Raw genomic sequence first — 27,706 nt, forward strand, 5'->3', positions numbered from 1 at the left:
AGATAGGTAAGGGGGGCACGGTAGGTAGGTAGGAAGAGAGAGAGAGAGAGAGAGAGGAGGAGGAGGAGGACTCGCCGCCGGAATGGTGTAGATGAGTTAAGCTACACGAGGTCTGACGGTAGTAATTGAGTGCCGCTCTGTCTAGTTAGCACCTCGTGCCACCGGCTGACTCCCGTCACTTTATCGACTAAACGACAGCGATGCGTGACAAATCCATCTTGCCTTAACCGCGGCGGCGACGCCTAGACGCGGTACGTCGATAATCGACGTACCTTCGGGTTTCGTTCGCGCTCCGGCTGACATCGATTATGGAATCGAGACGCGCACCAAACGCTGCGACCGATCTCGCGGTCTGCGTCTGCATTCGCGTCCGCGTCCTCGTCCGCATCCGCGTTTGCGTCTCTGTCCGTCTTCGTTTCCATGATCGCGCGACGCCTCGTTCGCGACCGACGAGATGGGGTCCGCTAATTACCTACCGCCGCGTCGCGTCGCGCCGTTACAAACAAACCGGACGCCTCGGAGAAAAACGGCGCGATGGCGAAGGGCGAAGGAAGGAACGGAGGCAGACATGCCCGGCGAGAAGGAAGACTGTTTAGCCGGTTTATCTGTCCGGCGATGTTGCCAGAGGAATCGTTCTTGCGACTAAGCAGCAACGAAGATTTACGTGACGCTCTACCGGTAGAAGATATCTGCCGCTACAGGAGGAAGCATCCAGCTCGTTTCTCTGTACACTTTTCTTTTTTTTTCGACTCGACTTCGCCTTCCCGCGAAATCGGTACCACGGATCGGAACGAAGAATTCCGAGTATCGGGATTAAGATTGGGATCGAGATCGAGGTCGGAAGTCGGAATGGTCGCGATGATGCTACAGAGTTAACATCGAATACGGGGTAGACCAAGATCCGACGGAGTTTCGCTCCCCGGTGAATAATTAAATTACGCGAACGGGAGCCTTTGCGATGAAGCGTGGAAAGGGAGTTACGGGAGAATCGGGGGAGGAGACAAACAAAGGGAAAAGAAAGACGAAGACGAGAATGGGGAGATGGAAGGACGCTCAAAGCAGAAAGGTGGAAGGTGGAAGGGAAGAGAAGGCTCAAAGTTGAAATTTCACGCGCCATTGTTCGATTCCGGCAAAGGAATAGGAGTTAGAAGCATTTAGGGACCGGCGAGCAAGCTCAGGGAGGTGAATTACGGTCGTAGATACGCCGTGGCGCGGAGTGGCGCGGAGCGGTGCGGAGCGGAGTGGCGCGGCTCGGCGCGGCGCGGCGAAGAACCGAAGGGATGCCATGGAAGAACGGCCGAGGGTGAACGAGGCCAGGGACAAGGTAAGGGGCTGTGCCGGTGCTGAGACTTTAATTCCGAGCTACATCGACCGGCTAACGGAGCAACGATTCTTCGCCGTAAACGACTTCGATTTCGACCCTGCGCTGCGTGGCGAAACGAGATTAATCGGCGGTCCCTCCGTTCCGTTCGTCCTTCCTTGCTTCGCGTTTCGTCTTTGACCGTCTCGTTCTCACATCCGTCATTGCCTCCCGTGGTTCGCGATAGTCCAGAAATGATGACGGAATCGAAGAACAGTGCAATCGAGATGCCGAAGGCGAACCAAACATCGAACGGCAGGATTTGAATTTGCAAACGACCATGATGCGGGCATCTTTCTCGAGAAGATGGGAAAAGATCGAAAACGGGTCAAAGTGGATGCGGAAGAAGACAAGGCGGAGTGGAGAAGGAGAAAGAGGACCAAGAAGAAAAAGTAGATGTAGAAGTAGAAGAAGAAGAAGAAGAAGAAGAAGAAGAGGAAAGGACGGAAGAAGAGAGACGGAGTCAGGGGAAAAGAGGAGGAGCCCGCATTCTCGGAGATTATCGTGCTCGCCATCAGCGTATCACAGCGTCACAGGGTAAGATTTATATGTAGAGTTTATTGTCGCTGAGTCCGCCCTACTGCGTTTTATGGATGTTTTTCGAAGGAGCGCTGCCGCCCGCGTGATCTATCGCAGCTTCCTCACCCTCCCACCTTGCCTTTGCTCTTTCTCTTTCTCTTTTCGCGTCCCTTCCGCGTTCTCTCTCCGTTGGCCGGCGTTCGGCGCGCTCTCTCCCTCTCCCTCTGGATCTCCCTCTGTTTCAGGGTCTCCCGGTGCTCCGTAGTTTGCTCCGATTCGGCAGACGGGGGTGGCAGACCGAGGGAGTCGGAGGGATTCCTAATGAACGCCACGACGGAGTCTCTTTTCTTCTGTATCCCTTTCTCGCTTTTCCGCTCGAATTTTCCTCGTCGGACTCGTTCGCGTAGCCAACCGTGTGTCGCTTACTCTACGCGTTAACGCGAGATTTATGTCTCGGACTCTTTGGACGATATCGCATTTACATTTTTGTCGCATCGCTATAAACCATCTACGTACCGTCCAACCTACCAACCTACCAACCCGTGAACGATCACGCGGCAATCCTTTACCCCTTCATTTACCGAACGTTAACGTTTCGTTTTAATTCGACGCTCGCGCGATCGTTTATGCTCGTCGAAACGCTTCTTAGAAGCGCGTCGCGAGCGAAAGTCGATGCAAAAAGGTGAATAGCGAGAGTGGGACGCGAATCGTCGCGACAGCTACGCGGAATCCTGAATTCTGGCGTGTAACGCGTTACTCGTAACGCGGCAACTGCACCGACGAATGGGGTAGGGTGGTGGGGTGGTAGGGTGGCAGGGAGGGATCCATGGCGGCAGTATGTTACACGGGTTACCGGCCGGCACGTACGGCTCGCGTCCGGTAGTCAATCGCTCTAATACTCATACTTGGTGCGCCACGTTGCGTATCGGTGGTTGCGCGCACTGCGGTCCACTCTGGTCCGATCCGCTAACTCGTTTTCACCCCTTCTATCTCTTCGACCCGCGCGTACACCATCTTCCCTTCCGTTCACCCTTGCAGCTACCCCGTTGTTCGTTCGCAATCGAGCCCGCCGGTCCCTTCCATCGGTCTCTCGCGATTCTCTTTTTCTCTCCGCGATACGTTTCTTTCGCTTTGTCCTCGTACCTTTGTCTGGTTGCATCCCGTCGTATTTGGACACACGATGCACGCGTCTGTTTGACGTTGCGCCGGAGCGACTTGATTCGGCGGATTCGGCGATTGAGCGCACCACGCGCGCGGTTCTCGCACGCCGCTGTCGCGTCGGCGGCATAGCGAGGCATAGCGCCTAGCGCCAGCAACGGTCTGAAATTCCGGCAACGATCGCGACAGAATCAAAGAAACGGTGACGGAACGGTGAAAGCGGCTCGCGACCGAGCGGAATCGATCGGCGCGTGTCCCTCGTCGCCGGGTGACCGGGCCTCGAGCCAAAGCTTTGCGCTCTCTGCGGGGTGGCTGTGAAAAATCCCTGAATTATGATAATGGCGCCGACATAATGCGATCCAATGAGGCAATCAAGGGGTGGCAGTGGCACGCTGGTGGCGGCGGTAGTGGTAGTGGTGGCGGTGGTGGTGGTAGCGGCGGGAACGGCATTGAACGTCGGTTGACGATATCGATGGTCGATGTCGATGGTCGATGTTGATGTTGGCGTTGGCAGTGGTTGTCGGTGTCGGTGTCGGTGTCGGTGTCGGTGCTTGTGTCGGAATATCAATACCGATGCCGTTGCCGTTGCCGTTGCCGATACCGATGCCGGTGCTGGGAGCGGTGCCGGTACCGGTGCCGTGCCGATGCTGGCGTTACGGGGTGACGCGAGTTACGAATCCCAGGATCGTATTAGCGTTACTGGCCACCGAGCCGAGCCGAACCGAACGAGCTCGGCGATCTATGTGTCGGGTACGATACAACGCGTGTTGCCGGTATAATTGCAGTTGGTGGGCAGCAGTTGCTCTAGAAAGACCCGTTTCCATCAATCAGCTCGGCGGAACGGTCGTGCGACACCACGGTCCGATACCAATTGTTCGAACGCGCGATTCGGTCGCCGTTTTCTGGCATCTCTGCTCGCGTCGGTCGGCGTCGGTTCGCGTATCGAAAACATTTCGCAGCGTTTCTGCACGCGACCGCGTCCACGCGCGTCTTACCCGAGCGCCGCGTTGTCCCGGGAAGAGCAGCAGGAGATAACGCGAATGGTCGGGCACGTGGATACGGGAACACGCGGACACGCGCATGCGACGCAACTCCTACGGGTGACGCTCGTTGATAGAACGGGACGGTGCGTGGTAGTTATGGGACCATGAAGATGTTAATGACCATAAACAAGCAATCACGGTAATCCGCCATGAGTCACTCCGACTGTCCGGCCGACTACGTTGAGATACGACGTGCCATATGCGCGGCGAAACTGCAACCCGTTGCAGTTGAATATGCACCGTAGTCGGCCGACACGGACGTATCTCTCTCGAACCTCTGGCATTCTCGTTAAACCGCGCGGGAGGGACGGCAGGCTCGGCAGGCTCGGACGCGACGCGATCGCAGGACATTGCCGCGCTATCGCCTTTCTCATCGTCCGATTTGACTCTGAACGCTGCCGATCGAATTCGAATCGTTGGGAACGCGACGAACAGCTATTTTTTTCCCCCGTCGTCGACGGGACGCGTACCTAGCGGGAAACGAACGGCGAGCTCGAATAGCAGGAGAGAACAGGTTCGCCGCGAACACGGTACCGTACTCGGTATTTTGTAGTCTGTACTTGCTAAGTACATCGCCGATACCGGCAAAGGGAAAAGAATCGACAAGATCGAATCGTCGAAGGAAACAACAACCGCCGGTGTCGTCGGGGAAGGAAAAGAACAAAGCATCACCGAATTCAGATATTTTGCGAATATCGATTTTCGGCGCGAAGCGATTCCATTAGCGCGCGCGGTGTCGAGAACGCGAATACGATTTTGTAGGAGCACGCGCGCGAGCTTTTAAAATTGAGCAACCGGGTTTGTCGGTCCGTGGACACGGTTTCGTCGGTGTCGAGCTTTTGAAACGATCGAAAGTCAAATTTCTCTGTCAAACGAACGAATCGCCGAAACGGAAAAGTTAATTTAGTTAGCTACGCGATAAGACTCGATAAGGAGCGACGACGTGGAATCGCGCGGCTGAAGCACAGGGGTAAAGGGCGGGGACGGGTAGGGGTAGGGGGATGGATAGGAGTAGAGGAGGGGGGGGGTGGGCGAGAAATACGAGGAAACGGGCAAGCACGCGAGCGAGCAAGCAAGCAAGCAAGCGAGGAAGACCGCGAAAAGTTGGCGATGACGGCGGATGTTATTGGCAGCGAGGCCATTCGTCGCGATGATGGATGCCTGACAGGCGCTCGCTCGCTCGCTCGCTCGCTCGCCAGGCAGTTATAATAAGTAATGGGCTCGCTTCCGCCGCCGTCGCTGCCTGAAAGCCCGACTGCCTTGCCCGCTTATGCCTCCGATGCCCTGCGAACCTTCGTGCCTTCGCACCGTCTCGTTCTCTTTCTCCGCGATCGTTTACCATCCTTTTCCGCGAGCCTCTCGCTTTCCTCTCGTTCTCTCTCTCTCTCTCACCTTTTCATTCCCTGGGGCTGAGCGAGGAGACCAGGCCACTCGTCTTCCTACTCTTTCCATCCGACCTCCGCCGCTTCCTCTCCTTTCTCCTTTCTCCTTTCTCCTTCTCTACCACCACTACCGTCACCGCCACCGCCGCCTTCTCCTCCGCCTCCACCTCTGCCTCCACCTCTGCCTCCACCTCCGCCTCCGCTGCTGCCTCCACCTCCTCCTCCACCACCTCCTCCTCCTCGTAATAACTACAAATCTGTCACGCATTAATTCTCCGTCCGGCATAAATTCGAGCACGGTACAAGCGGAGAAGGAAAAAGTTATCGCGGGGGTAGAGACGGGTAAGCCGACTCACCCCGTTTCGCCTTTTTACCCCCATCCTTTTAGTTTCCTCCGCGCACCAAGAATTCAACTCGCTACGGCACACGCGGACGGGATCGAACAAAATTTGAAAACCCGACCAGCGATACGGGAATCGATCGACGTGATTTTTAATCGATGCGATGCTCCAATGTATTCTCTCTCGTTTACTTTCGTTCTTCTCCTCCGCGTGTTCTTACGGATTTCTTCTTATCCCTCGAGCGAATCGGTACAGATTGAGAGTGAACGAGTTGCCTAATGGACGCGTTACAAATAGCGGTGCGGTTACGCGGAGCAACGAGATCGCCGTGCTGTCGACGCGGATGAAAGGGGCGCCCGCGCGCGCTCACGAAACGCAGAGGGAAAGGGAAACGACTCGCGTAACGTTGCTAAGCGGTTCATAAGGTAGCACCGAGAGCGTGAGGTATACAGACGGAACAAGAGAGACGGGGCGAGCGGGCGTGAAAGGGAGAAAGTGTGAGAGAGAGAGAGAGGGAGAGAGAGAGAGAGAAATAGAGCGAGAGCAAGAAGAAGAACGGTACATCAACTACCGTGACAAATAACTCCCCTTCAACAGGGGTCTGCGTCATTTAATTTTCCTTAGCCCCACTGTCGGAATCGATGATCTGCTCTCTCCAGTATCTTACCGAAGACGAATGAGACGACTTAGACGATGTTTCACCACTTTCGAGGTAGGAATGGGGGGCGTGCGCCGCTAGATCGATTGGCCGGATACCAATTATTCGTGGAAAATTAACCTTTCGCGTTCGATGGTATCCATCGTTGACGATCGACGAGCTAAGAACCGCGCCGAATCGTTTTCGAATGCTGGCCGACCGATATCTCGAAACGCGCCGTGGGTTCGGGAGCGCGGACGAGAATCGCGGTCGGGGAAAAACGAACGAAATTCGAAAGGAAAAGTCTAATTTCGGGGTTGATGCGAAATACGAAGGACCATCGACACCGTTCGAACGATCCTCCCGACGTTTACAGCCTTCAATTTGCCCTTCCGAGAAGGTGGCGGAGCCGGGCGAGCCAGGAATGTTAATTAAAGCCGTTCGCTCCTCGATCTCGCGCTTCGACTAATTAGTCGCGCACAATGCCATCGTGAACGCCGGTAGAAGAGAGGTCGTGCGAGCGAGAAAGAGCCAGGCAGCCAGGCAGTCGGGCAGCCAGGCAGCCAGGCAATGAGGCAGGCAGGCTGCTGGCTGGCAGGCAGGCAGGCAGGCAGGCACGAACGAGGGAAGGACAAAGCCGGTCACGGCGCGGTGCGGCGCAGCGCGGTGAAGCGCGGCCGGTGAGCTTCGCGGAGCTTCGGCGAGGGGCACGGGATGGAGAGGGTTAAGGCTACCAGAAGGGAACTGCTCGTGGCAGCCGGAGATCACTTCACTCGGATGCGATGTCCAGGATCTCCCGTTCAAAGATGCTCGGCGAACGTCAAACCCGCTCGCTCCCATTCACCGTCGTCGAGTCGTCCGAAAGAAGAATGCCAATTTGCCGAAAGCTTCGTCCACGGTGGCCGGCTGGAATTCCAGAACGAACGTTGCTCCGCAAACGTCCGATGCTTTCGCGTCCGACTCGTATTTCGCTGAATAAGGACTGACCGATATTGACCCGTTGCCTCGCCACGCCTCGCGTCGCGTCGCATCGCATCGGGACGTTCGAGCTTTCTCGTCTGTCGGATTTCAGACTGACGAAACGACGCGACGCATCTCCTCGCCTTGGCGGAGCTAGGACGCAGCGATCGTTCGATGTCTCGTCGCGACGAGACGCGTTCGTTCATCGAGTTTGGTCGAGCTACTGGGGAACACGAGGGGATCATTCGAACGGGTTTCCTCCGAAATTCGACGGAAACGGAGCTCGTAGGAAAATGTCTGTGCCATGATTGCGGGCGGCTGCGGATCGACGGCGTAATACGGTTAAAGAGAACGGGAAGAACGAAAGAGGAAGGAGCTTCGTAGCGGGGACCTCATCTAAAGTTACAAATCGCAATTCTTCCATGGCCGTGGTTCCGATTCTGTAAAGTTATGTTATGGCGCAAAGTAAGCGGGATTTATCAAGAAAGTTGGTACAACTTTGCTACGACTATTGATGCAATGAAACGATTGGCTCCGCCTCATTTACCACTCCCAACTCGTGCACGCTCCTTTCTTCGCGAACTCTCTTCGGCTCGGGGAAAAGTAATCTTCGTTGTCGTTACTCCTTTACCTTCCGAGGATCGGATGCTCTAGTACACTCGCCGATTCGTATTCGCCGCGCGAAATCCGAACCCAACATTGCCGAAAATCGTATAAGGCCTAGTTCAGACATGGCGTAATCCGCGCGTTCCCGACCGCGCGGTTTGAACTGCGTTTAAAATTGATAAGTTGTTCAGAAAGAGGCGGCAACCGCGCGGATTTGCAGGAGAGAGGCGAAGTTTTATCTAAGTGTTAACCCTTTGCACTCGGCGCTAGTTTCATTCTGAAACTAAATTTTTCTTTCGTCTTAGAATATTTTCATTTTATTCATACGAAAATGATCCGATTTCCACATATAATATGTAAATGTTTAATAGTCTGTTAAATACAAATTTTGTAATGTAGCAAATACATTGTAATATTCTTGTAATTTCTTTGAAACAATGCCACAACAATTTCTAGTGGTGCTTCAGAGTCACCACTCGAGTGCAAAGGGTTAACATGGAAGTTGAAGAAGCAGTACGTTTGTGGTTGCTCCACAAAAAAACTAAAAGAAAAATAGGAAAAGGCTGTATTGGGTGCATCCACTCTCGCATGGCCTATTTGTAACTCTATATCCCAAATTAAGAACTATTTGAGAATGTCGATAAAATTTTTATAGACTTCATTGGAATAATCAGCACACTGAATATCCCATATCGCTGGTCTTTTCTCCACTTCATCGATAAACAATTCGGTGTCGGAACGATTCGTGCTGGCACATATCGTAAACGCGCGAAATCCGCCCAACAACTGACCGCTCGCATAAGAACCATAAGCGGCAGCCACGCGGACTTGGGCAGGTGTGAACGAATATGAAGACGCTAATGTAAATATGAACCTTGCGGTTTCCGTCGTGTCTGAACTAGACCTAAGAGTATCGCGGCCCGAGAAGAGAGAGAGAGAGAGAGAGAGGGAGAGAGAGAGAGAGAGAGACAGAGTAAAGAGAAACGCCGGTGAGGGTTCGGTGAACGGTGGTGTATCCTCCTCGGAGGGTAGGAGAGAAATCGTAGGTTTATCTGAAAATATTATGACGGTGTCGACCGCGTTCCCGGTGTAAGGTGGCCGCCGGTTTTGATACGTCCCCAGCGTAGTGTAGTCTCGCGCGCGGTCGTATAGCCAAAGATATATGAACGGGATTGCAATCATGTCCGTGTTACCCGGGAGTGTCCTGTTGGGATAATATAAATATTGTACAGTCGTCGCCGTCGCCGTTGCCGTTGCCGTTGGTGGTGGTGGAGGTTGACCCGAGAGGGACTGATCGCGAAAGTCGAAGCCGACGACGGCGGCGGACGGAAAGAAATGGAAAGACGAAGAGCCGAATCTTCGAAACTCGGATACAAGAGCACGCGAAACAAGAGGATTCACCAGCGAGCCGGTGGTAGTCGGAATATTGGCACGAGGAGTATTTACGAGGGAAGGGAACGCAAAGCTTGAACGAACGCGTCGCCGGAACAGGTTGAAACGCTCAAAACTGAACACAAGAGCACGAGAGGGAAGGGTAAAAGATTCGAAATCTAAGGAAATTCAAAGACTGGAGCCAGAGGGAGGAGTAGAAGAAAAGCCACGAAAACGAAAGAGAAAAAAAAATGGAATAGTTGGCGGGGGAGAAAAGTGGAGCGACTCGTATCTTGTCTGAATGGTACGCGCTGGGGTGAGAAGCGGGAGGCGGGCGGCAGTCGTACTGGTCAGATAAGATTGCGAAACCTGTGCCCCGGTCCCTGGTGTCCTTTAGCTCCTGGCTTCGGGGAAGGAAGATAGCGGCGTCGGTCGACTCCGGAAACGGATTTGGATCGGAAAACGGAGTAGTTACGGATCGGTGGTGCTCGTTTCTTCTGATTTTTAGTCAACGATCGCGACACGTTCGCGATACATCTCCGATTCGACCGTATAGGCACCTACCTATAACGAGAAGAGCTGCTGCGAGGGTCGGACAGGACAAAGAAATCGCGAGTAAGTCCCGTTGAGCAACTTGCTTGATGTACCGCAAGGAGAAACTTTCGTAATACCTTCGCCCGTATGGGATTACGCGAAAGATCGAAACGTATGTATGTATTTAGAAAGGAAACCGTGCCTCCGGAGAATACCGCAAAAATTTTACAGTCATCCGTTCCCCTTTCGCCGCTTCCCATTTCCCTTTTCGCCCCCCCCCCCCCTCCCTTGGCGCGGATCCGTTCCCTTTCCACGCCGCGTCGCGCCAAGCCGTTTCGCCCTAATCTCCCGTCGAATCTCTTTTTCGTTCGTCTACTTGTCCGAGTCGATCGGGTTTTCGCCAAATCCGCGGGATTGGTCGGTCCTGGGACGATATTTGTCGATCAAAGTCGATCGAACCGTCGCGATTAGCCGTTCTCGCGCGTTCCGAGAGCAAAGACACTGGACGCGTACCGGCCGTACGCGGAAGCTGGTGGGGAATTTGCAGGAAAGGATCCGTCGATGGATGGGACGAACAAACTGCATACGAATAGCAACGAAACGCTCGATGGACTAGGACTAGACGAAACGGGACGGGTCGCGTTTGTCACGACTACGAGCTTTTCCTCTCCTGAAAGCATCCCCCTGCGAAACTTGTCGCGGGGCGAGGCGCGACGGGGAGAGAAAAGGTCTGGGGCAGCGAGATGAGGAGAGGAGAGGAGGGAAGCGGAGTGACGAGGCAAGGCTAGGCGAGGCGAGGCGTGGCGGGGCGCGGAGTGGGTTCTCTGGCTCTCGAAGCAGCCCCGGCACTGCTTACTACCACGCGCTCGGCTACCCACTCCTGCAAACCACGTTACAAGGGTGGCCAGTATTTATGTACATTGTTGACTGACACGTGGATTTATGTACGTCCGTTATATTATGCGTCCTGTCGTCCGCCGTGTAAAGCCTGTACGCTGGTACCGTTTCGAGCCCGCACGCAACACGTATTTCCCTTGAACTCTTCAACGTCTCGCGTCCTGAAAATCGCGAATTTCCTCCGAAATCGTGTCGCAACGCCGACGACGACTCCCCGACCACTTTGAAGGATCTCACGGTAGACTCGGGCGACGGGCAGATTGGTCTTGCCGAGGGTTATCGCGGCCAAACGGCTGAATAGATACACGCTTGTAACGCGTTGGCGGAGCGACGGTTGTTTGCGAATCCTTCTTAGAGCGTAGAGTCCGATACAAAGCTGACTGTTGGCCGGCATTCTCGAACCGACGTGACCCCCGGCAGTGCGAGCATTGTGCCGGTGTTCTCCGGAACCGTCTTACTCGGTCACTCGGATCCTTGCACCGAATCGACCGTGTGGACGAGACAGCGGACGAGCGTGCGAGAGAACGTTTTTGCCTGGACCGTGGACGATTCGCGTTACCATGAAAAAAAGATGCAGAGCTTATCGTCAATTTATTTCGACTCTGATGTCGGGAGCTCGAGATCTCGGAAAGGGAAGGGGAAGAAACACGGCGAGGTGATAGGGGTAAGGCGAGGGGAGACGAGACGAGTCACGGCCGGTTAGGGGTGAAACCGTAGCGACGAGCAGGCATCGAAGGATGCAGGCTAGTAGGTGCGACGAAACCGAGCGCGATAAATATCGGGCGGAACGGAGGTAGTCGCCGGAGTAAGCAGAAAGGCGGTGATGGCAGCGGTTAAGCGAAACGGTGATGGTAGCGACGACGGCAGTATCGGTGGCGAGACGGTGTTACCGTAGGAGGGATTTTAGTGTCTCGGGGAGTAATAACGTCTCGGGGTGTAGATTATACGGTGTCCGGCCAGGAACGGGCGAGTGCCCAGTTGGGTCCTCCGATGATGCAAGGTCCCCCGGTGCCACCCCCGTCCGGACATATATTAGCATTCTAACCAACCATTATTATATGCCTGGTGAGCCGCGTTGGGCCGAGAGTACCACCAACGCCCATGTTACGTACTTGGACCAAGTTTACCAACAATTCACCGGGGCTCGCGCTCTATAATGGCCCCACGGCTGCTTAATTTATCGCGGTCGTAATTAATAGCTTTGTAATTTTCATACAGGCGTACACGGGCCGCGTCGCGGAATTTATGGATACGTTTTCGCTCGCGATTATCGATTTCGCGCGGTCGTCGACGATAATCGCGCCTCTCTAATCTCCGATGCATTCTTCCGTGGCGCGAGGCGAGGCGGGGCGAGGCGAGACGAAGCGACGCGACGCTACGCGACGCAACTTTTACGCCACGAGCCGCAAGCCGGAAGCCGCGACGCGGACCGCTCCGAGAGTCGAAGACCGTCGATCCCCATCACGGCTAAACGCCACTCGCTCGTCACCATTTTCCGACCGAGCCGAGATATCAATTATTAAATATCCCGTTCGTCTTGCAAGTAGTTCCTTCTTTACGACGCTTAAATATAAAATAAGTAGACGGGCGTAGCGGTAAGGTGCTCGCCACGATACCTGCCTGACTTGTGGCTCCATTAGCGCCCCCGGCCGGTAACGTATAGCATAATAAGAGTTTATGTGTCAGGTTGATGCGCCAGAAGGCTACCAGACAAACTCCGCGTACCATAGAAACCGTTATATTTTCATTAGACGCGCGAGAAAACCGTAACGACGGGTATCTTCGATGAATTCAGCGGAATAGCACCCGCCGTGCTTTACGCGTTTTACAAATTGGCCGCAACCTTCCTGGATCTTTGTTTCCTTCGAGGCTGTTGCGATTACACCGGCTTCTTCTTGCCTCCGCCGGTTCCGACGACGAGAATACGTAGTCCGCGCGAAATGACCGTAAGAGGATCTTCCGTTCGCGACGGAACGAACGAGCGACGAACGACGGGCGACGGGCGACGGTCAATGGGCAATTGGTCGTGGCTTCCGTTTGGTTTCCATGTTTTCGGAAAGGCTCTGGCTGCGTTTCGTTGGAAAACGGGAGGGGCAGCGGTAACGACGTACTCGTCTATACGCAGTCGAGCGAGCGAAGCATTATGCAATCTTGGGGTAAACTTAGCACTTAAAGGGGACGGGGGAGTTAATGCAACGTTGTCAAGCAAGCGAGAGGATGGTAACGGAAGGAGAGGCGTAGCGAGGAACGGTGAGTCGTGGCGAGGCTATGCTATCCTAGGCTAGGCTAGGCGAGGCGAGGCGAGGCGAGACGACGCGACGGTCAGAAAAGCCCCGATGGAAGGACCCGATGGGCGGTGGTCTATGGTTCCAACTCCCTGGGTCGGGCGGTGGGTGGCTAGTTTGGGCTTGTAAACGTCCGGGTAGCCGGTACGAACGAACCCGCATCCCTCCTTCCGAGATCCCTGCTCTTCGGTCCTCGTTCGACCGACTTGGTTCCAGAGGAACGCGAACGCGGCACGATAGCCCCTTCACTATAGACACCGTAGTTGCGGCTGGTTGGCCGTCACCTCTGCGTCGACGCTCCCTTGTCTCTTCGACTGATTCAATTTGCCTGCCGTGTGGCTGTTTAATTACTGGCCGGAGAGTGGACCATGGATCGCGAGAGGAAGGGAATGCGGGTCGAAACGAGAGGTGCGCGGCGCGAGGCGCGGACTAACGCTTCCAGGCTGGAATAGAGAGGGTTTCACGGAACAAGAAGAAGCACGGAAGCGGAGAACGCTAACGCGCCGGATAAGGGAGGAAGGAAAGCCGAGAAGGAAAGGAGAAGCGTCCGGTATCCGCTCGAAAGCGACACACCATCGCTGCTAACCCCGTTCGCCCTATTCGCCCTGTTCACCCCCTCGTTCACCTTTCTCCTCCTCCTCCTCCTCCTTCCACCCTCCCCCGTTCACCCCTTTCGTCCCGTTGCGTCGGTCCGTCGTCGGTCCGTCGGTTCCGCCGCGCCGGTACCACCGCCACTAAGACACTAACGGAATAACGGCTTTCGCTGGTGGAGATTGTTGTTGATGCTAAAGTAACGGGCAGCCCTGAGGGGCCGCCGCGCCGCAACGGTACAGAGCACGGGGAAAGAGAAAGAGCCAGTTACACGAGGAGAAAGCTGACCAGTGGGGGATTGAGAAGAGGCGGCTGGGTCAACCCTGCAACGTGTCTTGCAAACCAAACGATTGTCCCGCACCCGTACCCTCCTTGCCGCTGTTCCGTTGCCGGTCTCTCGCCACTCTTCTCGCCCTTTCTGCCTTTCGTCTCCCAGCATCTCGGGGACTCCGCGTTTCCGTACCCATTTCCGGTTTCCCTCTATCCTGCATTCGGTCTAGCCACGTACGTATTCGCATTCGCGTCCGTGTCTGTATCCAGCTGCCCGTTCCTCGCAGTGCCCTGTTCCTCCGGCATTACGCTCGATTTCGAATACGATTTTATTGCGATCGAATAGAAAGGCTGACGCGAACTCTTTCGTACCGGAGAAACTCGACGACGATCGGACAAAGAACAGTATCCCTTGCATCGCGGGGTAGAAATTCGATGCTCGATTATTCGGTCGTCTATCCACCCCGATTTAGTGTCCTCCGGGGGTAGAGGGATTCGCGACCAGGATAGCGACAGCCCGAAAAATACCGTGGAGGAAGGATGGGTCGTGACGCGCGTAAGCGTGTAAGCGTGTAAGCGTGTAAGCGCGTAAGCGCTCCGCAACTGCGAACCGGTTGACGCAGGTCACGCGAACCGATACACGTGTACGTACTGGTGTTCGCGAGTACGATCGCAGTACCGAAGCGAATCGTGCACAGAAGAATCGGGTCCACAGTTTCGAGTTAGGACACGATACTCGTTACCTTCCTGTCGTAGATTGGTTTCCGTTTCGCGATCGTTGTTGCGCTTCACCGTGCGCGGACGATCGAAAAGAAGAAGCGGTGGTTCGCTCGAAGCGCCGCTCGCCGTGGGACGAACCGAGCAACGACGCGAGATCGCGTTCGCGCGTGCACGGCCCCCTCGGCAATAAAATCTACCGCGACGAGAAAGCTCGCATGTTCGCGTTTACCATTTATCGAAACTCCGTGCGCAAGATCGTAACTCGAAGGCGCGAGCCTGCTTCTGTCTCATGCAGATAGGTTTAAAAGCAGAACGTGCCGCATTTACGAATGCGCTTTTCCTGTTTTCTTTCTCTTCGCTCCCCGTTTCGCCGTTACAACGTTTCCACTCTCGAGATCCAAGGCTTTCCGCCACGCGTTAAGACCGCGAGAGTCGACAAATTAGGAGAAGAGACAAGTATCGTGAACGAATGGCTACGAATCGGACGAGCGTATACTCGATTTCATTAACGTGAACGACATTCCGCGACCGTCGTCCGTTTCACGATGTCCGTCGTTCGAGGGAAACGAGGAGAAGGTGCGAGACGGTAGGGGAGCAGAAAGAACGGCGGAAGAGAGGAAGAAAGAGGCGAAAGAGAAGAAAAGGAAAAAAATTGTGGCACGAGGAAGGTCGGCGTTGCGGCCTCTCGTCTACGTCAGCACGGGTCCTGGTTGCTTTAATGGAGACACGTTCGCGCGAGCTGCCTCTTACGGCGGCAAAGCCGATTTATCTGCGCCCACGATCCCTTCTCCTTTCTCCCTTCTTCGTTCTTCTTCTTCTAAAGTTCCCGCGTTCTCGGTTCTCGGTTCTCGGTTCTCGGCTATTACCTCTCGGCCCTACGCGCAGCATTCTGCCTCTAGCATCTTTCTTCGCCGAGTCTTTGAGCACCCACCCCTCTTCCCACTCTCGGTCCTTGTTCTTCCCGTCTCGCTCGGACCCATTCGGCCGGCTTGGCAACCCGCTTACAAAGAGTATCGTGTCTTACACGGGGATATTTCACTTTCTCGTGTTCTGGTTGCAGAAAAATCGAATAGCCGGCACGCAACGCTACGAGTTTGTCAAACCTTCGCGGTATCAACGGCAGGCGACCGACCGCGTATCCTCAAATTTGTACGCGAGAGGGTAACGCGTGATTTTGTCATCGCCGGCAAAGACGTACGACTTTCGAATCGCCACAATCCCAAATCGAACCGCGATCGATCGAGAAAGAATCCTATCCATAAAGTTCGGCGAACCGGACGTCGTCGCGACCGTTGATTCGTCTAAAAAGACATCGGCAAATCCGCCAGCCGAACCCCGCGACGCGTTTCCCGAATCGTCGACTTTACGAGAAAACGAAGGCGAACGGGACAGAGATATCGCGCGACTCTGAAAATAGCTCGGCCTCGTCGAGCGTAAAGAAGCCTTCAGCCTTAAGATAAGGCCAAACGGTATATCGGATCGAAATCGAATCGTAGATCACGAGGGATTCTCCTTCGGGTTTCATCGAGGGTGGACGACACTCGCGAACATTCGAGGCCACGAAACTGACCCTCCCGTAGATTCTCGACTACCCTGAAATGGAGTGCGAAGAGAAATTGGAAAGGAGACGTACGGCGCGGTGGATGGTGGGACGCGGAGGTGCGGTGGGGGATGGCCGATGCTAGAAAGAAGCCGGGCAGAATCGCTCCATCGCTCCGTCGTTGGGAGAGCGAGGAACGCGGACTCGACGCGAGACGCGAGGTACGCGGAACAACCACGTTGGTAGCGCGGGGAACAAGGGGGGAGGGAGGTGGAGTAGGAAGAGAAGGACGCGACGCGGGAAAGAGGACGGTAAAACGAACGAGGAGGAAGCACGAGGAAGAAGGAGATAGGCCAGCCGGAGAAAGAAGGCAAAGGCGAGTGCGGTAAACCGTAGAACCGGAACGGCGGAGTTTGCCCAGGAGGCAATGAAGCACGTCAAGGGGATGATGGACGTCTCCGCATAAACCTGACGAGTGACTCGTGGCGCCTTCAGAAACGACTCTGAGGAGCCCCCTACATCACTTTTATTACGGCCGTCCTCATTTTCATATCTCGTAAAACCTTCGGGGCTCTCCTCTTCTTGCCCGCGGACGAGCTTGATATACGTATAATCCACGATCCGATTCGCGTGGCGAAATTATCAGCTTCCCTCCCCTTCGTTCCTTCTCCGCCGACCGAACGTTCTCGCTTCGACACAAGGAATCCGTGGTTCTCCGTGGTCGTGCGGCGTGCAACGCGCGTGTTCGTCGAGTCTCAGACGCTGTCGGTCTTTCTCCCGACTTTACCGAAAGTTCTCCCTCGGAGAAACGCGTCCGTCTTTTCCGCGCTCTTGATCGCGCGTTTCTCTCCGTAAGCGGTAAGGGTTTCCTCTCAGTCACCGGCAACAGGACTGTCGTGAGTGCCGGTACGCTGCCGGCGACAGTGAATGACTGCGCTGCACGTGACACGAGACTGACAGGTTTATGCGAACGCGCGTGTGGGAACATAAAAGGGAACACGTAGCTATGTAGCTGCATGCCCGCCTGCGTGCTTGCTCGCATGCTTGCCGACTGGCTCGCTAGCTCGCTCGCTTGCTTGCTTGGTTGCCTGCCTGCTTGCTTGCTTGCTTGCTTGCTTGCTTGCTTGCCCGCCCGCCTGCTCGCCTGCCCGTGATGTACGTCTGTTTGTGTAAGTGACACGAGGCGAATGAGTGACGCGTCTCCCCCGGCAAGGTCCCTTTGCCCCCTTTCCGCCACTGGCCTTCGTTCCCAATTGTCCCCGTCCTCCTCGATTTTCGAAAGCTCTATCGGAAGATTTTGTTTTCACGCCGAAGCGGAACGAGAGAGCCCGAGCCACTCGAAAAATTAGCGGCCGAGATATTGTCGAGGAGCGAAAGAGAGAGAGAGAGAGAGAGAGAGAGAGAGAGAGAGAGAGAACGGGGAAAGAGAGAAGAGAGAAAAAGAGAGGCCGGGAGACCGAGAAACGGAAAGGAATCTAGATATTTCAAGGGTTTGAAATTTACGCAACAGCAACCAGCGACCTTTCCTTTACTTCCATCTAATTCAAAACTATAAATCGAGGGCGTCTGTTGTATGTATGATGGCGGACTGGCGCGAGCCTGCGAGCTCGGAGAACGAACCGACGCGACGGCGGTGGGAAAGAGACGGCGAGAAGGTTCGTGGAAAGACGAAACGAGAGCGAGAAAGAGAAGCACCGAAGGGTTGGGCGGACGGAGACTGCAGAGCCAGAGTAACGTAACAGATGCTGCACAATAAACACCTCCCGTCACTTCGCTCCATAAATCGCGCGGCGGGCTCCTAGAAGAAACATTCAACCTCCATCTACTCCTCATCCTCTTTTCGAACCGAGCTACCATACCAGCCAGCACCTTCTGCCTTTCGTAGCTTTAGCAAAGCATGGCTCGCGTGTTCGTTCCTGGCTGATGGCGAGACCGCGTCGGATTCCTTATGGGTGACCGACCACGCGTGTCCTATCGCGACTAAATTTCTTCGGGGTCGATTCGATGTTCGTTAGTTGCGCGTTCGTCGTTTCCGACGTGCACGCCCTATTGTTTGCTGCGTTGCGTTCCGTTGCGTTGCGTCGCGGTGTGACGCAACGATCTCATCTTACCCGTTTTAATCGCAGCACGCGTTAACGAACTTACGTTTAACCGTAACGCCGCGGTAGGCCTGGCCATAAATTGATAGCGCGAGAGTAGTAAATCGTAGGCGTGCGGTTGCCGTGTACTCTGGCGCATCCTACCGATTAGTCAGACACCCCTTTTTAATCGAGATTTACACGGCCAGTGGGACGATTCCATCGCAAACAGTTTCCGCGCGCGCGAACGTACGGAACCGTCGGAATTGCGATTTCGTCGGTAGTCTGTTACGGCCGTTCGAGGAGCTGGCAATCGTGCAGCGACGCGGCGCGGCGCGAAGCGGCTCGGCGCGGCTCCTTCGAAAAAGTACAGAGAGAGGAGCGATCGCGCGTGAAAGTGACGCGTAGCGGGTCCGGTGGGCACCGAAGGGCACGAGAACGAGCAGCGGAACGAGCTGGATAGGAGACGGAGGTTAGGGGCAACCGTGGCCGCGCGCGGCCGTATTGATCTTATCCCCCGACATGAGAAATGCCCGCCGGTTTAATAAACTCCCGGGACTTATGAAGCACGTCAGGGTGATTCACGGCCGCCTCATTGAGTCGTATTTATACAACCGCGACTGATAGATTTATGGAGGACAGCGCAGCGTGGTCCCTCCTGCCCCCTGCCATCCTCCCCCACTACCCACTTGCCTCTCTACCCACCCTCCCCGCCCCGTCCCTGGACGCCGTCCACGTGTAACTTTCCGTCCACCGCTGTCGCCGCCACAACCACCCACCTGCCCACCTGCCCAACACACCTCCCTCTTTGCTCTTCCTTTTTCCCGAGGTCAGTCAACGCAACGTACCGGTACGTTTCGTACCCGGTGATCGTCTCGCACAACCATCGTCAGATTCATCGGATTCGTGGGATGCGCTACGATGCGTCATCGGCATCTTCGGCGCGTTCTCGATGTCGTCGGTGTCGTCGCGGACCTCGCAGTCGAATCGAACGGGACGGTGAAATCGAGTAAGATACCGAGTAGCGACAAAGGAGAAGGAAAGACCGTAGAATGAACCGGAGCTGGGACAAACGGGGGGATAGCGAAGAGCAAGGTAGCGAGGAAGGAGAACAAGAACGAGAAGAAGAAGAAGAAGAAGAAGAAGAAGAAGAAATAAGAAGGGGGCGGGTACGACGCGCATGGTGGACCATCCATGGATGTCAGAAGGGGTCCATGGCGTCACACACGCACCTCACTTTGCCATCGAGCGAGAGCGAGCAGCCTTATAAAGTAGCCGGGCCACGATTTAATCCGAAATTTATTTCCTCCATTAGTAAGAGCTTGTCTCGCCGCTTCGAGCGCGAGGGAGAGGCTGACGAGGACGACGCTGCCTTTCCATCTCCCCGCCATCCTCGCCGTTTTTAACCTGTCTCTTTTTTCTTTCCTCCCTTCTCTCTCTCTCTCTCTCTCTCTCTCCCTCCCTTTCTCTCTTTCTCTGTCTCTCTCCTTTTCTCTACCTCTCTGCCATGTTTCGTCTCATCGCGCGAACCCTCGGAATGCACGTCGGTGGATCGGTGCATCTTAAGTACACTACTACATTATGACTCCTATATCGCCATCTTTATTATATCCGCGACACACCGGTACCCGCGGTCACGTTTGACGTCGCTTCTTCTTCTATTCACCTTGGTACTCTTTTTTTCCGCGGGTCGCGTCCTGCAAACATTTCGCGGCTTTTCGGGGTCTCGACCGTGATCCATCCGCCATTCGTCGACCCCAGAAAATCGCGTCGCGTCGACGGGTTCTCCCTCGAGAAAGAGAGAGAGAGAGAAAATGATCTCGCGAATCGAAAACCGTCGTTCGGATCTTAGCACGGAAGAGGAGCGAGACGCGCTACCCGAGCGACATACGCATCGGTGGCTACGAATAAATTGTATCCCATCTTTTCTTCTCGAGGATGGACCGACGCGACGCGACGCGACGCGACACGCCGATACCGAGCCGAACCAAGTCGAGCCACATGGAGCCATACGGAGGTTCGGTGGATGGCTCGGATGCAGGAGATAGAAAGGTAACGCGCGGCAAGTTGCACCGCCGACCAAGAGTGGGGGCTGACGTCTCAGTCAGCGGGAAAGGGCGCCAGCCCATACCGCGTGTCGGTGAACGCGTAATATTCTTCGCCTCCCATCGACTGGATCTACCGCAAGATTTCCGGACCTTCGATTTTACGACACCGTTACAACTCCATCCCTTTTCGCGTTTCCCACCGAAATGGATCCCCCTCGAATCAGCTCGACCGCGGGTCTCGTTCTCGATTTTTAGTTTCCCTTCGAAATTCCAACGTTCCCGGCGAGAGGAGAGGCAACGTTCTTGGCAACGAGCGGCTATCGACGGGTTTTCCTTTCCTTTCGGAAAAACAAAATTGGATGGCTCGCGTTTAAATTGTGGCGCGACCACGATCGGATGGTTCTCGACTATGGGATCGACGCGCGACACCGCGACGTTCAAACGACGGCCGATCTATGCGTTCGCACGACGGTCAGCAGACAGAAAGATTCGTACGCGTCACTCGATCTCGTTCGATTTCGAAAATCCAATCCGAACGAAACTTTGGTGAATCAACGAATGTCGCTATCGTGCTTTCTCTTTCCATCTGTTTCTCTCCCGGAGGACGCTTTACATCGGTCGCAAGACTCTTCTAGTTGCCCGTGGCACCAACAGATGGCGCGAACGGTCTAAAGGTGTCGCATCCAAGAGAGAAAACGTTGAAAGCGTTTCTTCGAGGATAGCTGAAGGATGATCGACCTTTTTTCTTTTTAATGAGTAGTGAAATGAGCTTTCGTAAAGGGTTTGTACGAAATTAGTCGATTCATTGAAGGTAGATTGGAGGTCGAACGGTGAAAATGAAAATGTACCGTTGACACGGCGTCGGTTCCGCGCGATCGACGCGATCAGCGATCGAAGCGTTTGCATCTTGCAAGCGCTAGACTGTCGACGAATGATGCGCATCGAGTTGGTCGAATTCGCGGAGCGCGTGGGTTGCGCGAGGTACACTCGGTTTGCGCGAAATACGTGGGGTGCGTCAGGTGCGTCAGGTGCAGCGCACGGGCAACCAACGAACGAATATACGCGACTGCGGGATTAGGTGAGTACGCAAACGGGTGTACGCGATCCACGGTTGCGCGCACAGTCGCGCGGACAGCGACATATACTCGGAAGCACGATTGTGTGCTCGCGATGGTCGCTCGCTATAAATCAGATTCCCGTGAGATAGCCGGCTAGCTGCTTCACTCCGTTGAGTTTTATCGGGCGTACCGGCGCCGCGTGCTAATTAAACCGACGTGAAATAATCGCGGCCGTTTCACGATTGATCGTTGATCGAGGCCATTCAAGTACCGACGTATACGTTCTTTCCCTCGTTCGTGCGCACTCGCGGGACACGACATACGCGACTGACTTACGACTTCTAGCCGCGTTTCCCTCGACTCCCTGGGCTCTCTCGGCCCTCTCTCGGCCCCCTCTCGACTCTCGCCACTGGTTTTCGCTGGTGGATCCACGGCGTAACGGGTTTGTCGGTTGGTTCTGTTTGCGGCGACGGAGCAACACCACGATCGACCGATCGACTAATCGGCGAATCGGCCGACGAGGTCTATTCGAAAGCGAACGCAGCGACGCGGCTTGCACGCGAGAGACGCTTCGGGTCCCGGGATCCCGCGTCCTCTGGATCTATCTCGAAAGAACGCGCCGACTAGTCTTTCCCCCTCGTTTCGCAAAATAGTTTACGCGCCGATCGGCCTGAAAGACTAAACAGGTTTTCGAGGACGTCGGTAGCAATAAAGACTAATACCAAAGTAGCGTCTAACTCTGTCGAGATACAGCCGAGTGGGACGCGCGTTATCTCGCCGCGATGGCTGAATCTCGTATCTAAACGACGCGCGAGCATCCCTCGGCTTTAAAATATGAAGCGTCCTCGCGTTCCTTGACTCGCGATCAAGGACGTCTCGCGTCTTCCCGCAGCCGAACGCGAATCGGTCGTCGCTTATCGAATTCGTCGCCGATGCCGATGCCGATGCCGATGCCGATGCCGATGCCGATGCCGATGGCGATACCGATATTCTCGATTCCCGATTTTCTGCGTCGTCGTCGAGATGCCGACGCGCCGTCCTTCCGATCCGCTGTCTCGCAATTATATCGCGACACGTTCCTACCGGCAGCTTATTATAGCGAAACGTTAGGTCCGGGAATCGATGGTAGAACCGCGGATCGCAGCGTCGCGTCGCGACTCGACGTATTTCGCGCGGTCCCGCACGGAAGAATAAAGGCGAGGAAAGATGCTGCGAGGTAATTAATGGCGCGGCGAGTCCGTCGCAAATCACCAGGCCCGTCCTATAACTCACCGCGCTGACGCGTATTTAAATAGAGCCCGATAGACGAAGGACGCGAGAGTCGTGTTGGTGCGGCGCACACGCGCGCGTCCCTGTTCTTCTGCCTTGTCAAAAGCGACGCTGACTTCCAAACTTGTTTGGCTTTTACGGGACTACGAGTGTGTTGCACCGTTCGAACGAGCGGAGGCTCTGTCCGCTGCGCCGCGCCGCACCGGTCCGATACTTTGCAACAGATTTCGCCAAGATTTTTTGTTTTTTTCTTCCCGTCGCGTTTCTCTTTGCGTTCCGCCGTGAACGGTCCACGCTTCGACGATCTTTAGATCACGGGGTTCGTCGTTCGGGGTGAGTTACCCCTGACGCGAAATCCAGAACTACGATCCTGCCGTGGGAGCATCGTACACGGCGATGCCACGGCATCCTCAACCTACGCTATCGAAAAGCGAGTATTTATAGCTCCATTAAGGCCGGACTAAATCATCGGTGCAGCCACAACTTTGTTGTATCCAAGCCGGTACTGCCCATCCAATAGCTTCCCAACGGCGCGGACCTCTTGTCTAATATTTCGTAGCCCGTGGCGTGGTCTGCTGCGCCTGTATATTTCAAGTACCGATACCGAGGGTCGCAGCATGAAAATTTTTCCGCGTCCCACCCTACCGATCGCGTAAGGTTCGAAAGAATCGATCGAGAAGGGAGAAAACCGAGCGACACGAACAACGGGAGCGTAGTCGCGCGAACGAAAACGGGAAGCGTCCATTTTTCCAGGGGAACCAGTCGTCTTCTCCAGCTTGTGCTCCGTTCCTCGACGCGGAGACAATTCGTTCTACTCGTCGCGTGTATTAAGAACGTTCTACTCGAGACAACGCAACGCGTGAAATCATTCGTCCGACGACCGGTCGAGATCCTTCAAGGAAAATCGAACGAGGAATCGCGCGTCTGCGCCTATGCGATCGAATCGGCGCGGCGTCGAGCGACGTGCCGGCAAGCATCGAGAGCACAGAGTAGAGAACAGAGAGCAGGGGACGGCGGGCAGCAAGCGTCCGGTCGGTCGACACGACGGTCGGTCGATCGGTCGATCGGTCTATCGGGCAATCGTCGTTGTGGTTCGCAACGACGCGTACCATGCTGGTCGGTCGCTATCGAAGAGCAGCCCTTGTAACATAAAATGCTGATTTTATTTAAACGCCAGTCCTCCTTCTCCCTCGCCCCCTACCTCGCTTCCCCCAATCTCTCCGCGCGCTCTCTACCTCCCTCCCCGCCCCCCTCTCACTCTCTCTCTCTCTCCCTCTTTCTCTCTCTCTCTTTTCCTGTTCGTTCTCGTCCAGTTTCGTAGCCACCGGTGTATTTATCGCGGGGCATTCCGGCCGGACGTAAGTATGTCGGTCCCTGGTACGCCCGTTAATAATGTCCTTAATCCTCGAGCTCGAGCTCGAGCCCGAGCCCGAACCCAAGCCGGAGCCAGTGCTCTGCGGCGATCTTCCCACCCCCGCCGAGCTTTTTTGCATACATCGCGGCGAAACGTACACCGAGAGCCGACCGAATTCACGTTTTTCGAGAAGCTTTTCCGACGATACGTGACGTCTATTTTACGACCGTTTCGATCGGCATGGCGCGGTGGCGCGACGTCGTGTCCCCCTTGTTCCCTCCGTTTCCCTGCGTTCCCTGCGATTCCGTGCTCTCTCCCCCCCCCCCCCCCGTTCGATCTTTCATTCCATCGAGCGGAAGCGCGATCGCCGCGCGTCCTAATCACCATCGACCGCGACTATTATCCTACGTACACGCTAGCTCGTAGCTGGAAGAAAGACGCGGGTCGAAGACGAAGACCGTTGACCGTTGATCGAATATCGTTGAAGTAATCCCAGCGATGCATTGTAGAGAGGTGTTGTACAGTTCGGCGTGTTTCTTTTCTCGCACCGAGAAAGAGAGGAACACGCTCGAATCCAAAGAGTCGGTCGATTATAGGACCGTCGACCGCGCGCAGTGGAGGAACGAGCGAACGGGAAACGCGTTGTACGTACGTACGTTGTGTCGCGACCCGTTCGCGGAGACTCCGTGGAAACGGAGAGAGGCGAAAACGAGAGAGTCGAGAATTTTATCCTGCGAGGAACGTACACAAATTAATTAAAAGGCTACGCGAAACGAACCGGACCGTCTAATTATCAACGCGGGCGCGCAGCCTCGTTTGGTGCAACTACAAAAGTTAGGAAAACCGTGTGGGGTGAAGAGCGAGGGTCGACGACGTTAGCTTTCGCGGAACCGAGAAACGCTCGAGTCTCGGGTAGCGGAAAGGAGGTTGCGGAGAAGAGAATTTCAAGCCACATCGAGACAACCGGAGCTAAACAGCCATCTAAATGCATCCGAGGTGGCGCTCGCTGCCATTACGGCTGATGGACGCTTATTGACGCGCGCCCTGCCAGCAACCGAGCCAAAGCCTAGGAGCCTCCGGCAACCCCTCTAGGATTCCCCGATCGAGAGACTCTCTTGCTTCCTCTCGCTCTTGCTTTGTCCCTCTGTCTCTCGTTACCCCTCGCCGCTGCAGCCACCTCCGCCGCCTCTGCCGCCTCCGCGCTACCTCCACGCTGCCGCGACGTTTCGCCTTCTTATCGAAGAACTCGGTACAAACCCCCGTTCTACTTCCCGTCTGCTTTCCCTTCTCGATGTTACGCGGCGCGCAACCCTTCCGAAAGCTATTCCCCAACCGTGAAACCCGGCGACTCTTCGCCTAGACCCGAAAGATCAACGGTCCACATGGATAACGCCTATCGTCGTCCGTAGGCTAAAAGTCGTTGCCCTCGGCCCGTGATACGATTAACGTCGATCGATCGGGCTTACGCGCTTCAAAAAGGATCGCAGCGCGTCCGTCCCCAGGCGTAAGGAATCGAAAGGAGAACCTGCTGAGTTCGCGTAGTCGAAGGTCGGTCCGGTTGGTCATCGGGGACGACGCGATGGACCAGCGGTGTCGGTTGATTGGCTCGCATCGATCCGCCGTGCTGGGAGCAATAGATCAGCGAAGACACTGACGCCATGCTGGCCTCGGCAATCTCGCTCTCTCTCTCTCTTTCTCCTTCTACCTCTCCCTTTTTCGTTCTCTCCTTCCCTTCGCGTCTCCTTTCTTTACCGTACCTACGCGTTTTCTTTTATACCGGATCGCCTCCTCGAACCGCGACGATTGTTTCAAAATCAATACTACCTGACTGTCCAGGTAGACGAAAAGTCGCGAAAATCGGTAATAATTGTCTCGCCGCGACGCGAGGCCGCACGAAGAGAATCGCAGGAAGGAGACACGGGAGTGGCAAGTTTCGTAGAAGAGTCGCCGCTGTATAGTTGGTGCGATACCGCGTGAGCGGTAAGGGTGGAGGAACTGTGCAAACGGCAAACAGGGAGGGAAAGCGAAAAGAGGAGAAAAGAAGAGGAGAGGAAGGAAAAGTTAGGGATCTGGTTTGGGAAAGGCGAGGGAAAGAGAGAGAGAGTTGGAACCGACGGGTAGGAGCGAGGGGAACGGGAGCGGCAGCGAGCGCGAGTGTGGGTGCGGGTGCGGGTGCGGGTGCGGATGCGGGTGCGGGTGCAGGAATGGGTAGCGGAAGCAAGGGGGAGGTACGCTTAAGAAGAGAAGGCAGCCAGAAGCGAGCTCGCGGCGTTCGCGGCGCGCTGTTGTTCGATTCGGGCCGCGCGGTTGCGGAGAATACGAACGGCCGAATTATGAAAATGGTCCCCGTGTGACGCGGCAACCACCCTCGCCAGAAGAGATAGCTTCGAGCAATAAACATACCACCCTCGGCAGCCCCGTGACACGCCTTCGATTCTCCGGCGACTCGAGTCGCTTTCAGACCAGACGAGAGACGGGGGAGTAAGGCTGCTGGGTTGCTGGGTGGCTGGGTGGATGGGTGGCTGGGCGGCTGGGCGACTGGTCGACTGGGCGACTCTGAAACGGGTGGGAGAGCGGAGAAGGGGCAGAGGAACGGGATAAGTTGCACCGATTCGGTCCGATAAAGTCTCGAAACTCGCGGAACGGACGAACCGTTTCTTTGTTCTCGTATGTAGCCGTAGCCGGTGTACGATGATCGCGCGCGCGCGCGTATTTCGTTTTCGAAAGTCGGGCTCGTTGCGTCGCGTCTTTGTCAAATCGAGAAGCGTGCACGATCACCTCGATACTCTCGATGGACCTCGGTGACGGTGACGTCGACGGTGACGGTTGCGACGCTGGATGACGGACGCGCGACTAATGAGAATACATTGTCGCGAAATACAGCGAGCATTTAGTCGTTTTGTCGTTTTGCCATTTAGCTGGTTAGCTCGTTTAGCCGTTCGGCCGTCACCGACTCTCGAACTCGTCGAGTCGCGGCGTCGGTCGACATCCGTCGTTCGGTTCGACCGATTCGTTTTCTCGCTTCGGCCCCGTAAATCTTTTTCAGCCGACCCTGATGGACAGGCTTCATACGCTAATTGGCCACTTTTTTTTTTAGTTTTGGACGACGAGTTCGGTCTGGCCAGTGGTTCAACAGGTGTCGTGGCGGTGGGTCACGGGAAACTTTTATTTGAGCGCGCGAGCGAGGGAACCCGTGAGAGGAATAGGGAGAAGGAGAGCGAGGGAACGAGAGAGCGATGTGGAAGGGGGTGGAGAAGCAGGGTGAAAGAGGAACTAGAAAGGAGGGTGAGGGAGAGAGGGGGTGTACGCCGAGTTGAGCGAGCGAACGAGCGAGCGGGAGTCTATTAGTTCACCCCGGAAAAACGCGACCCCACCGGATCCCTCTGTACGTTGACTCGACCCCGTTGTTTGGTATCGCCGATTTTTTTTCTTCGTTTCCCCTCTTTTTTCCATTGAAACGCGTCGACCACCGTAATCGCTCTGTCGAAGCAATCCCTCACTCGGTCCGATCTCACGACAGAAGGTCCGATAATCCTGCGCGTTGTCCACGCGGCCGAGTTTTGCCAACTTTTCCCGTGCAGTGTTCCGGTGCAGCGCGAGCGACGCTAGTCGTTAATATTTCCACTCTTTTATCGGATCTATCGGCGCGGTACGCGCGACTGATCTCGTTACCGCTAACCGATCT

The sequence above is a fragment of the Halictus rubicundus genome, chromosome 1 (genome assembly GCF_050948215.1).
Source record: "Halictus rubicundus isolate RS-2024b chromosome 1, iyHalRubi1_principal, whole genome shotgun sequence".
Classification (NCBI taxonomy): Eukaryota; Metazoa; Arthropoda; class Insecta; order Hymenoptera; family Halictidae; genus Halictus; species Halictus rubicundus.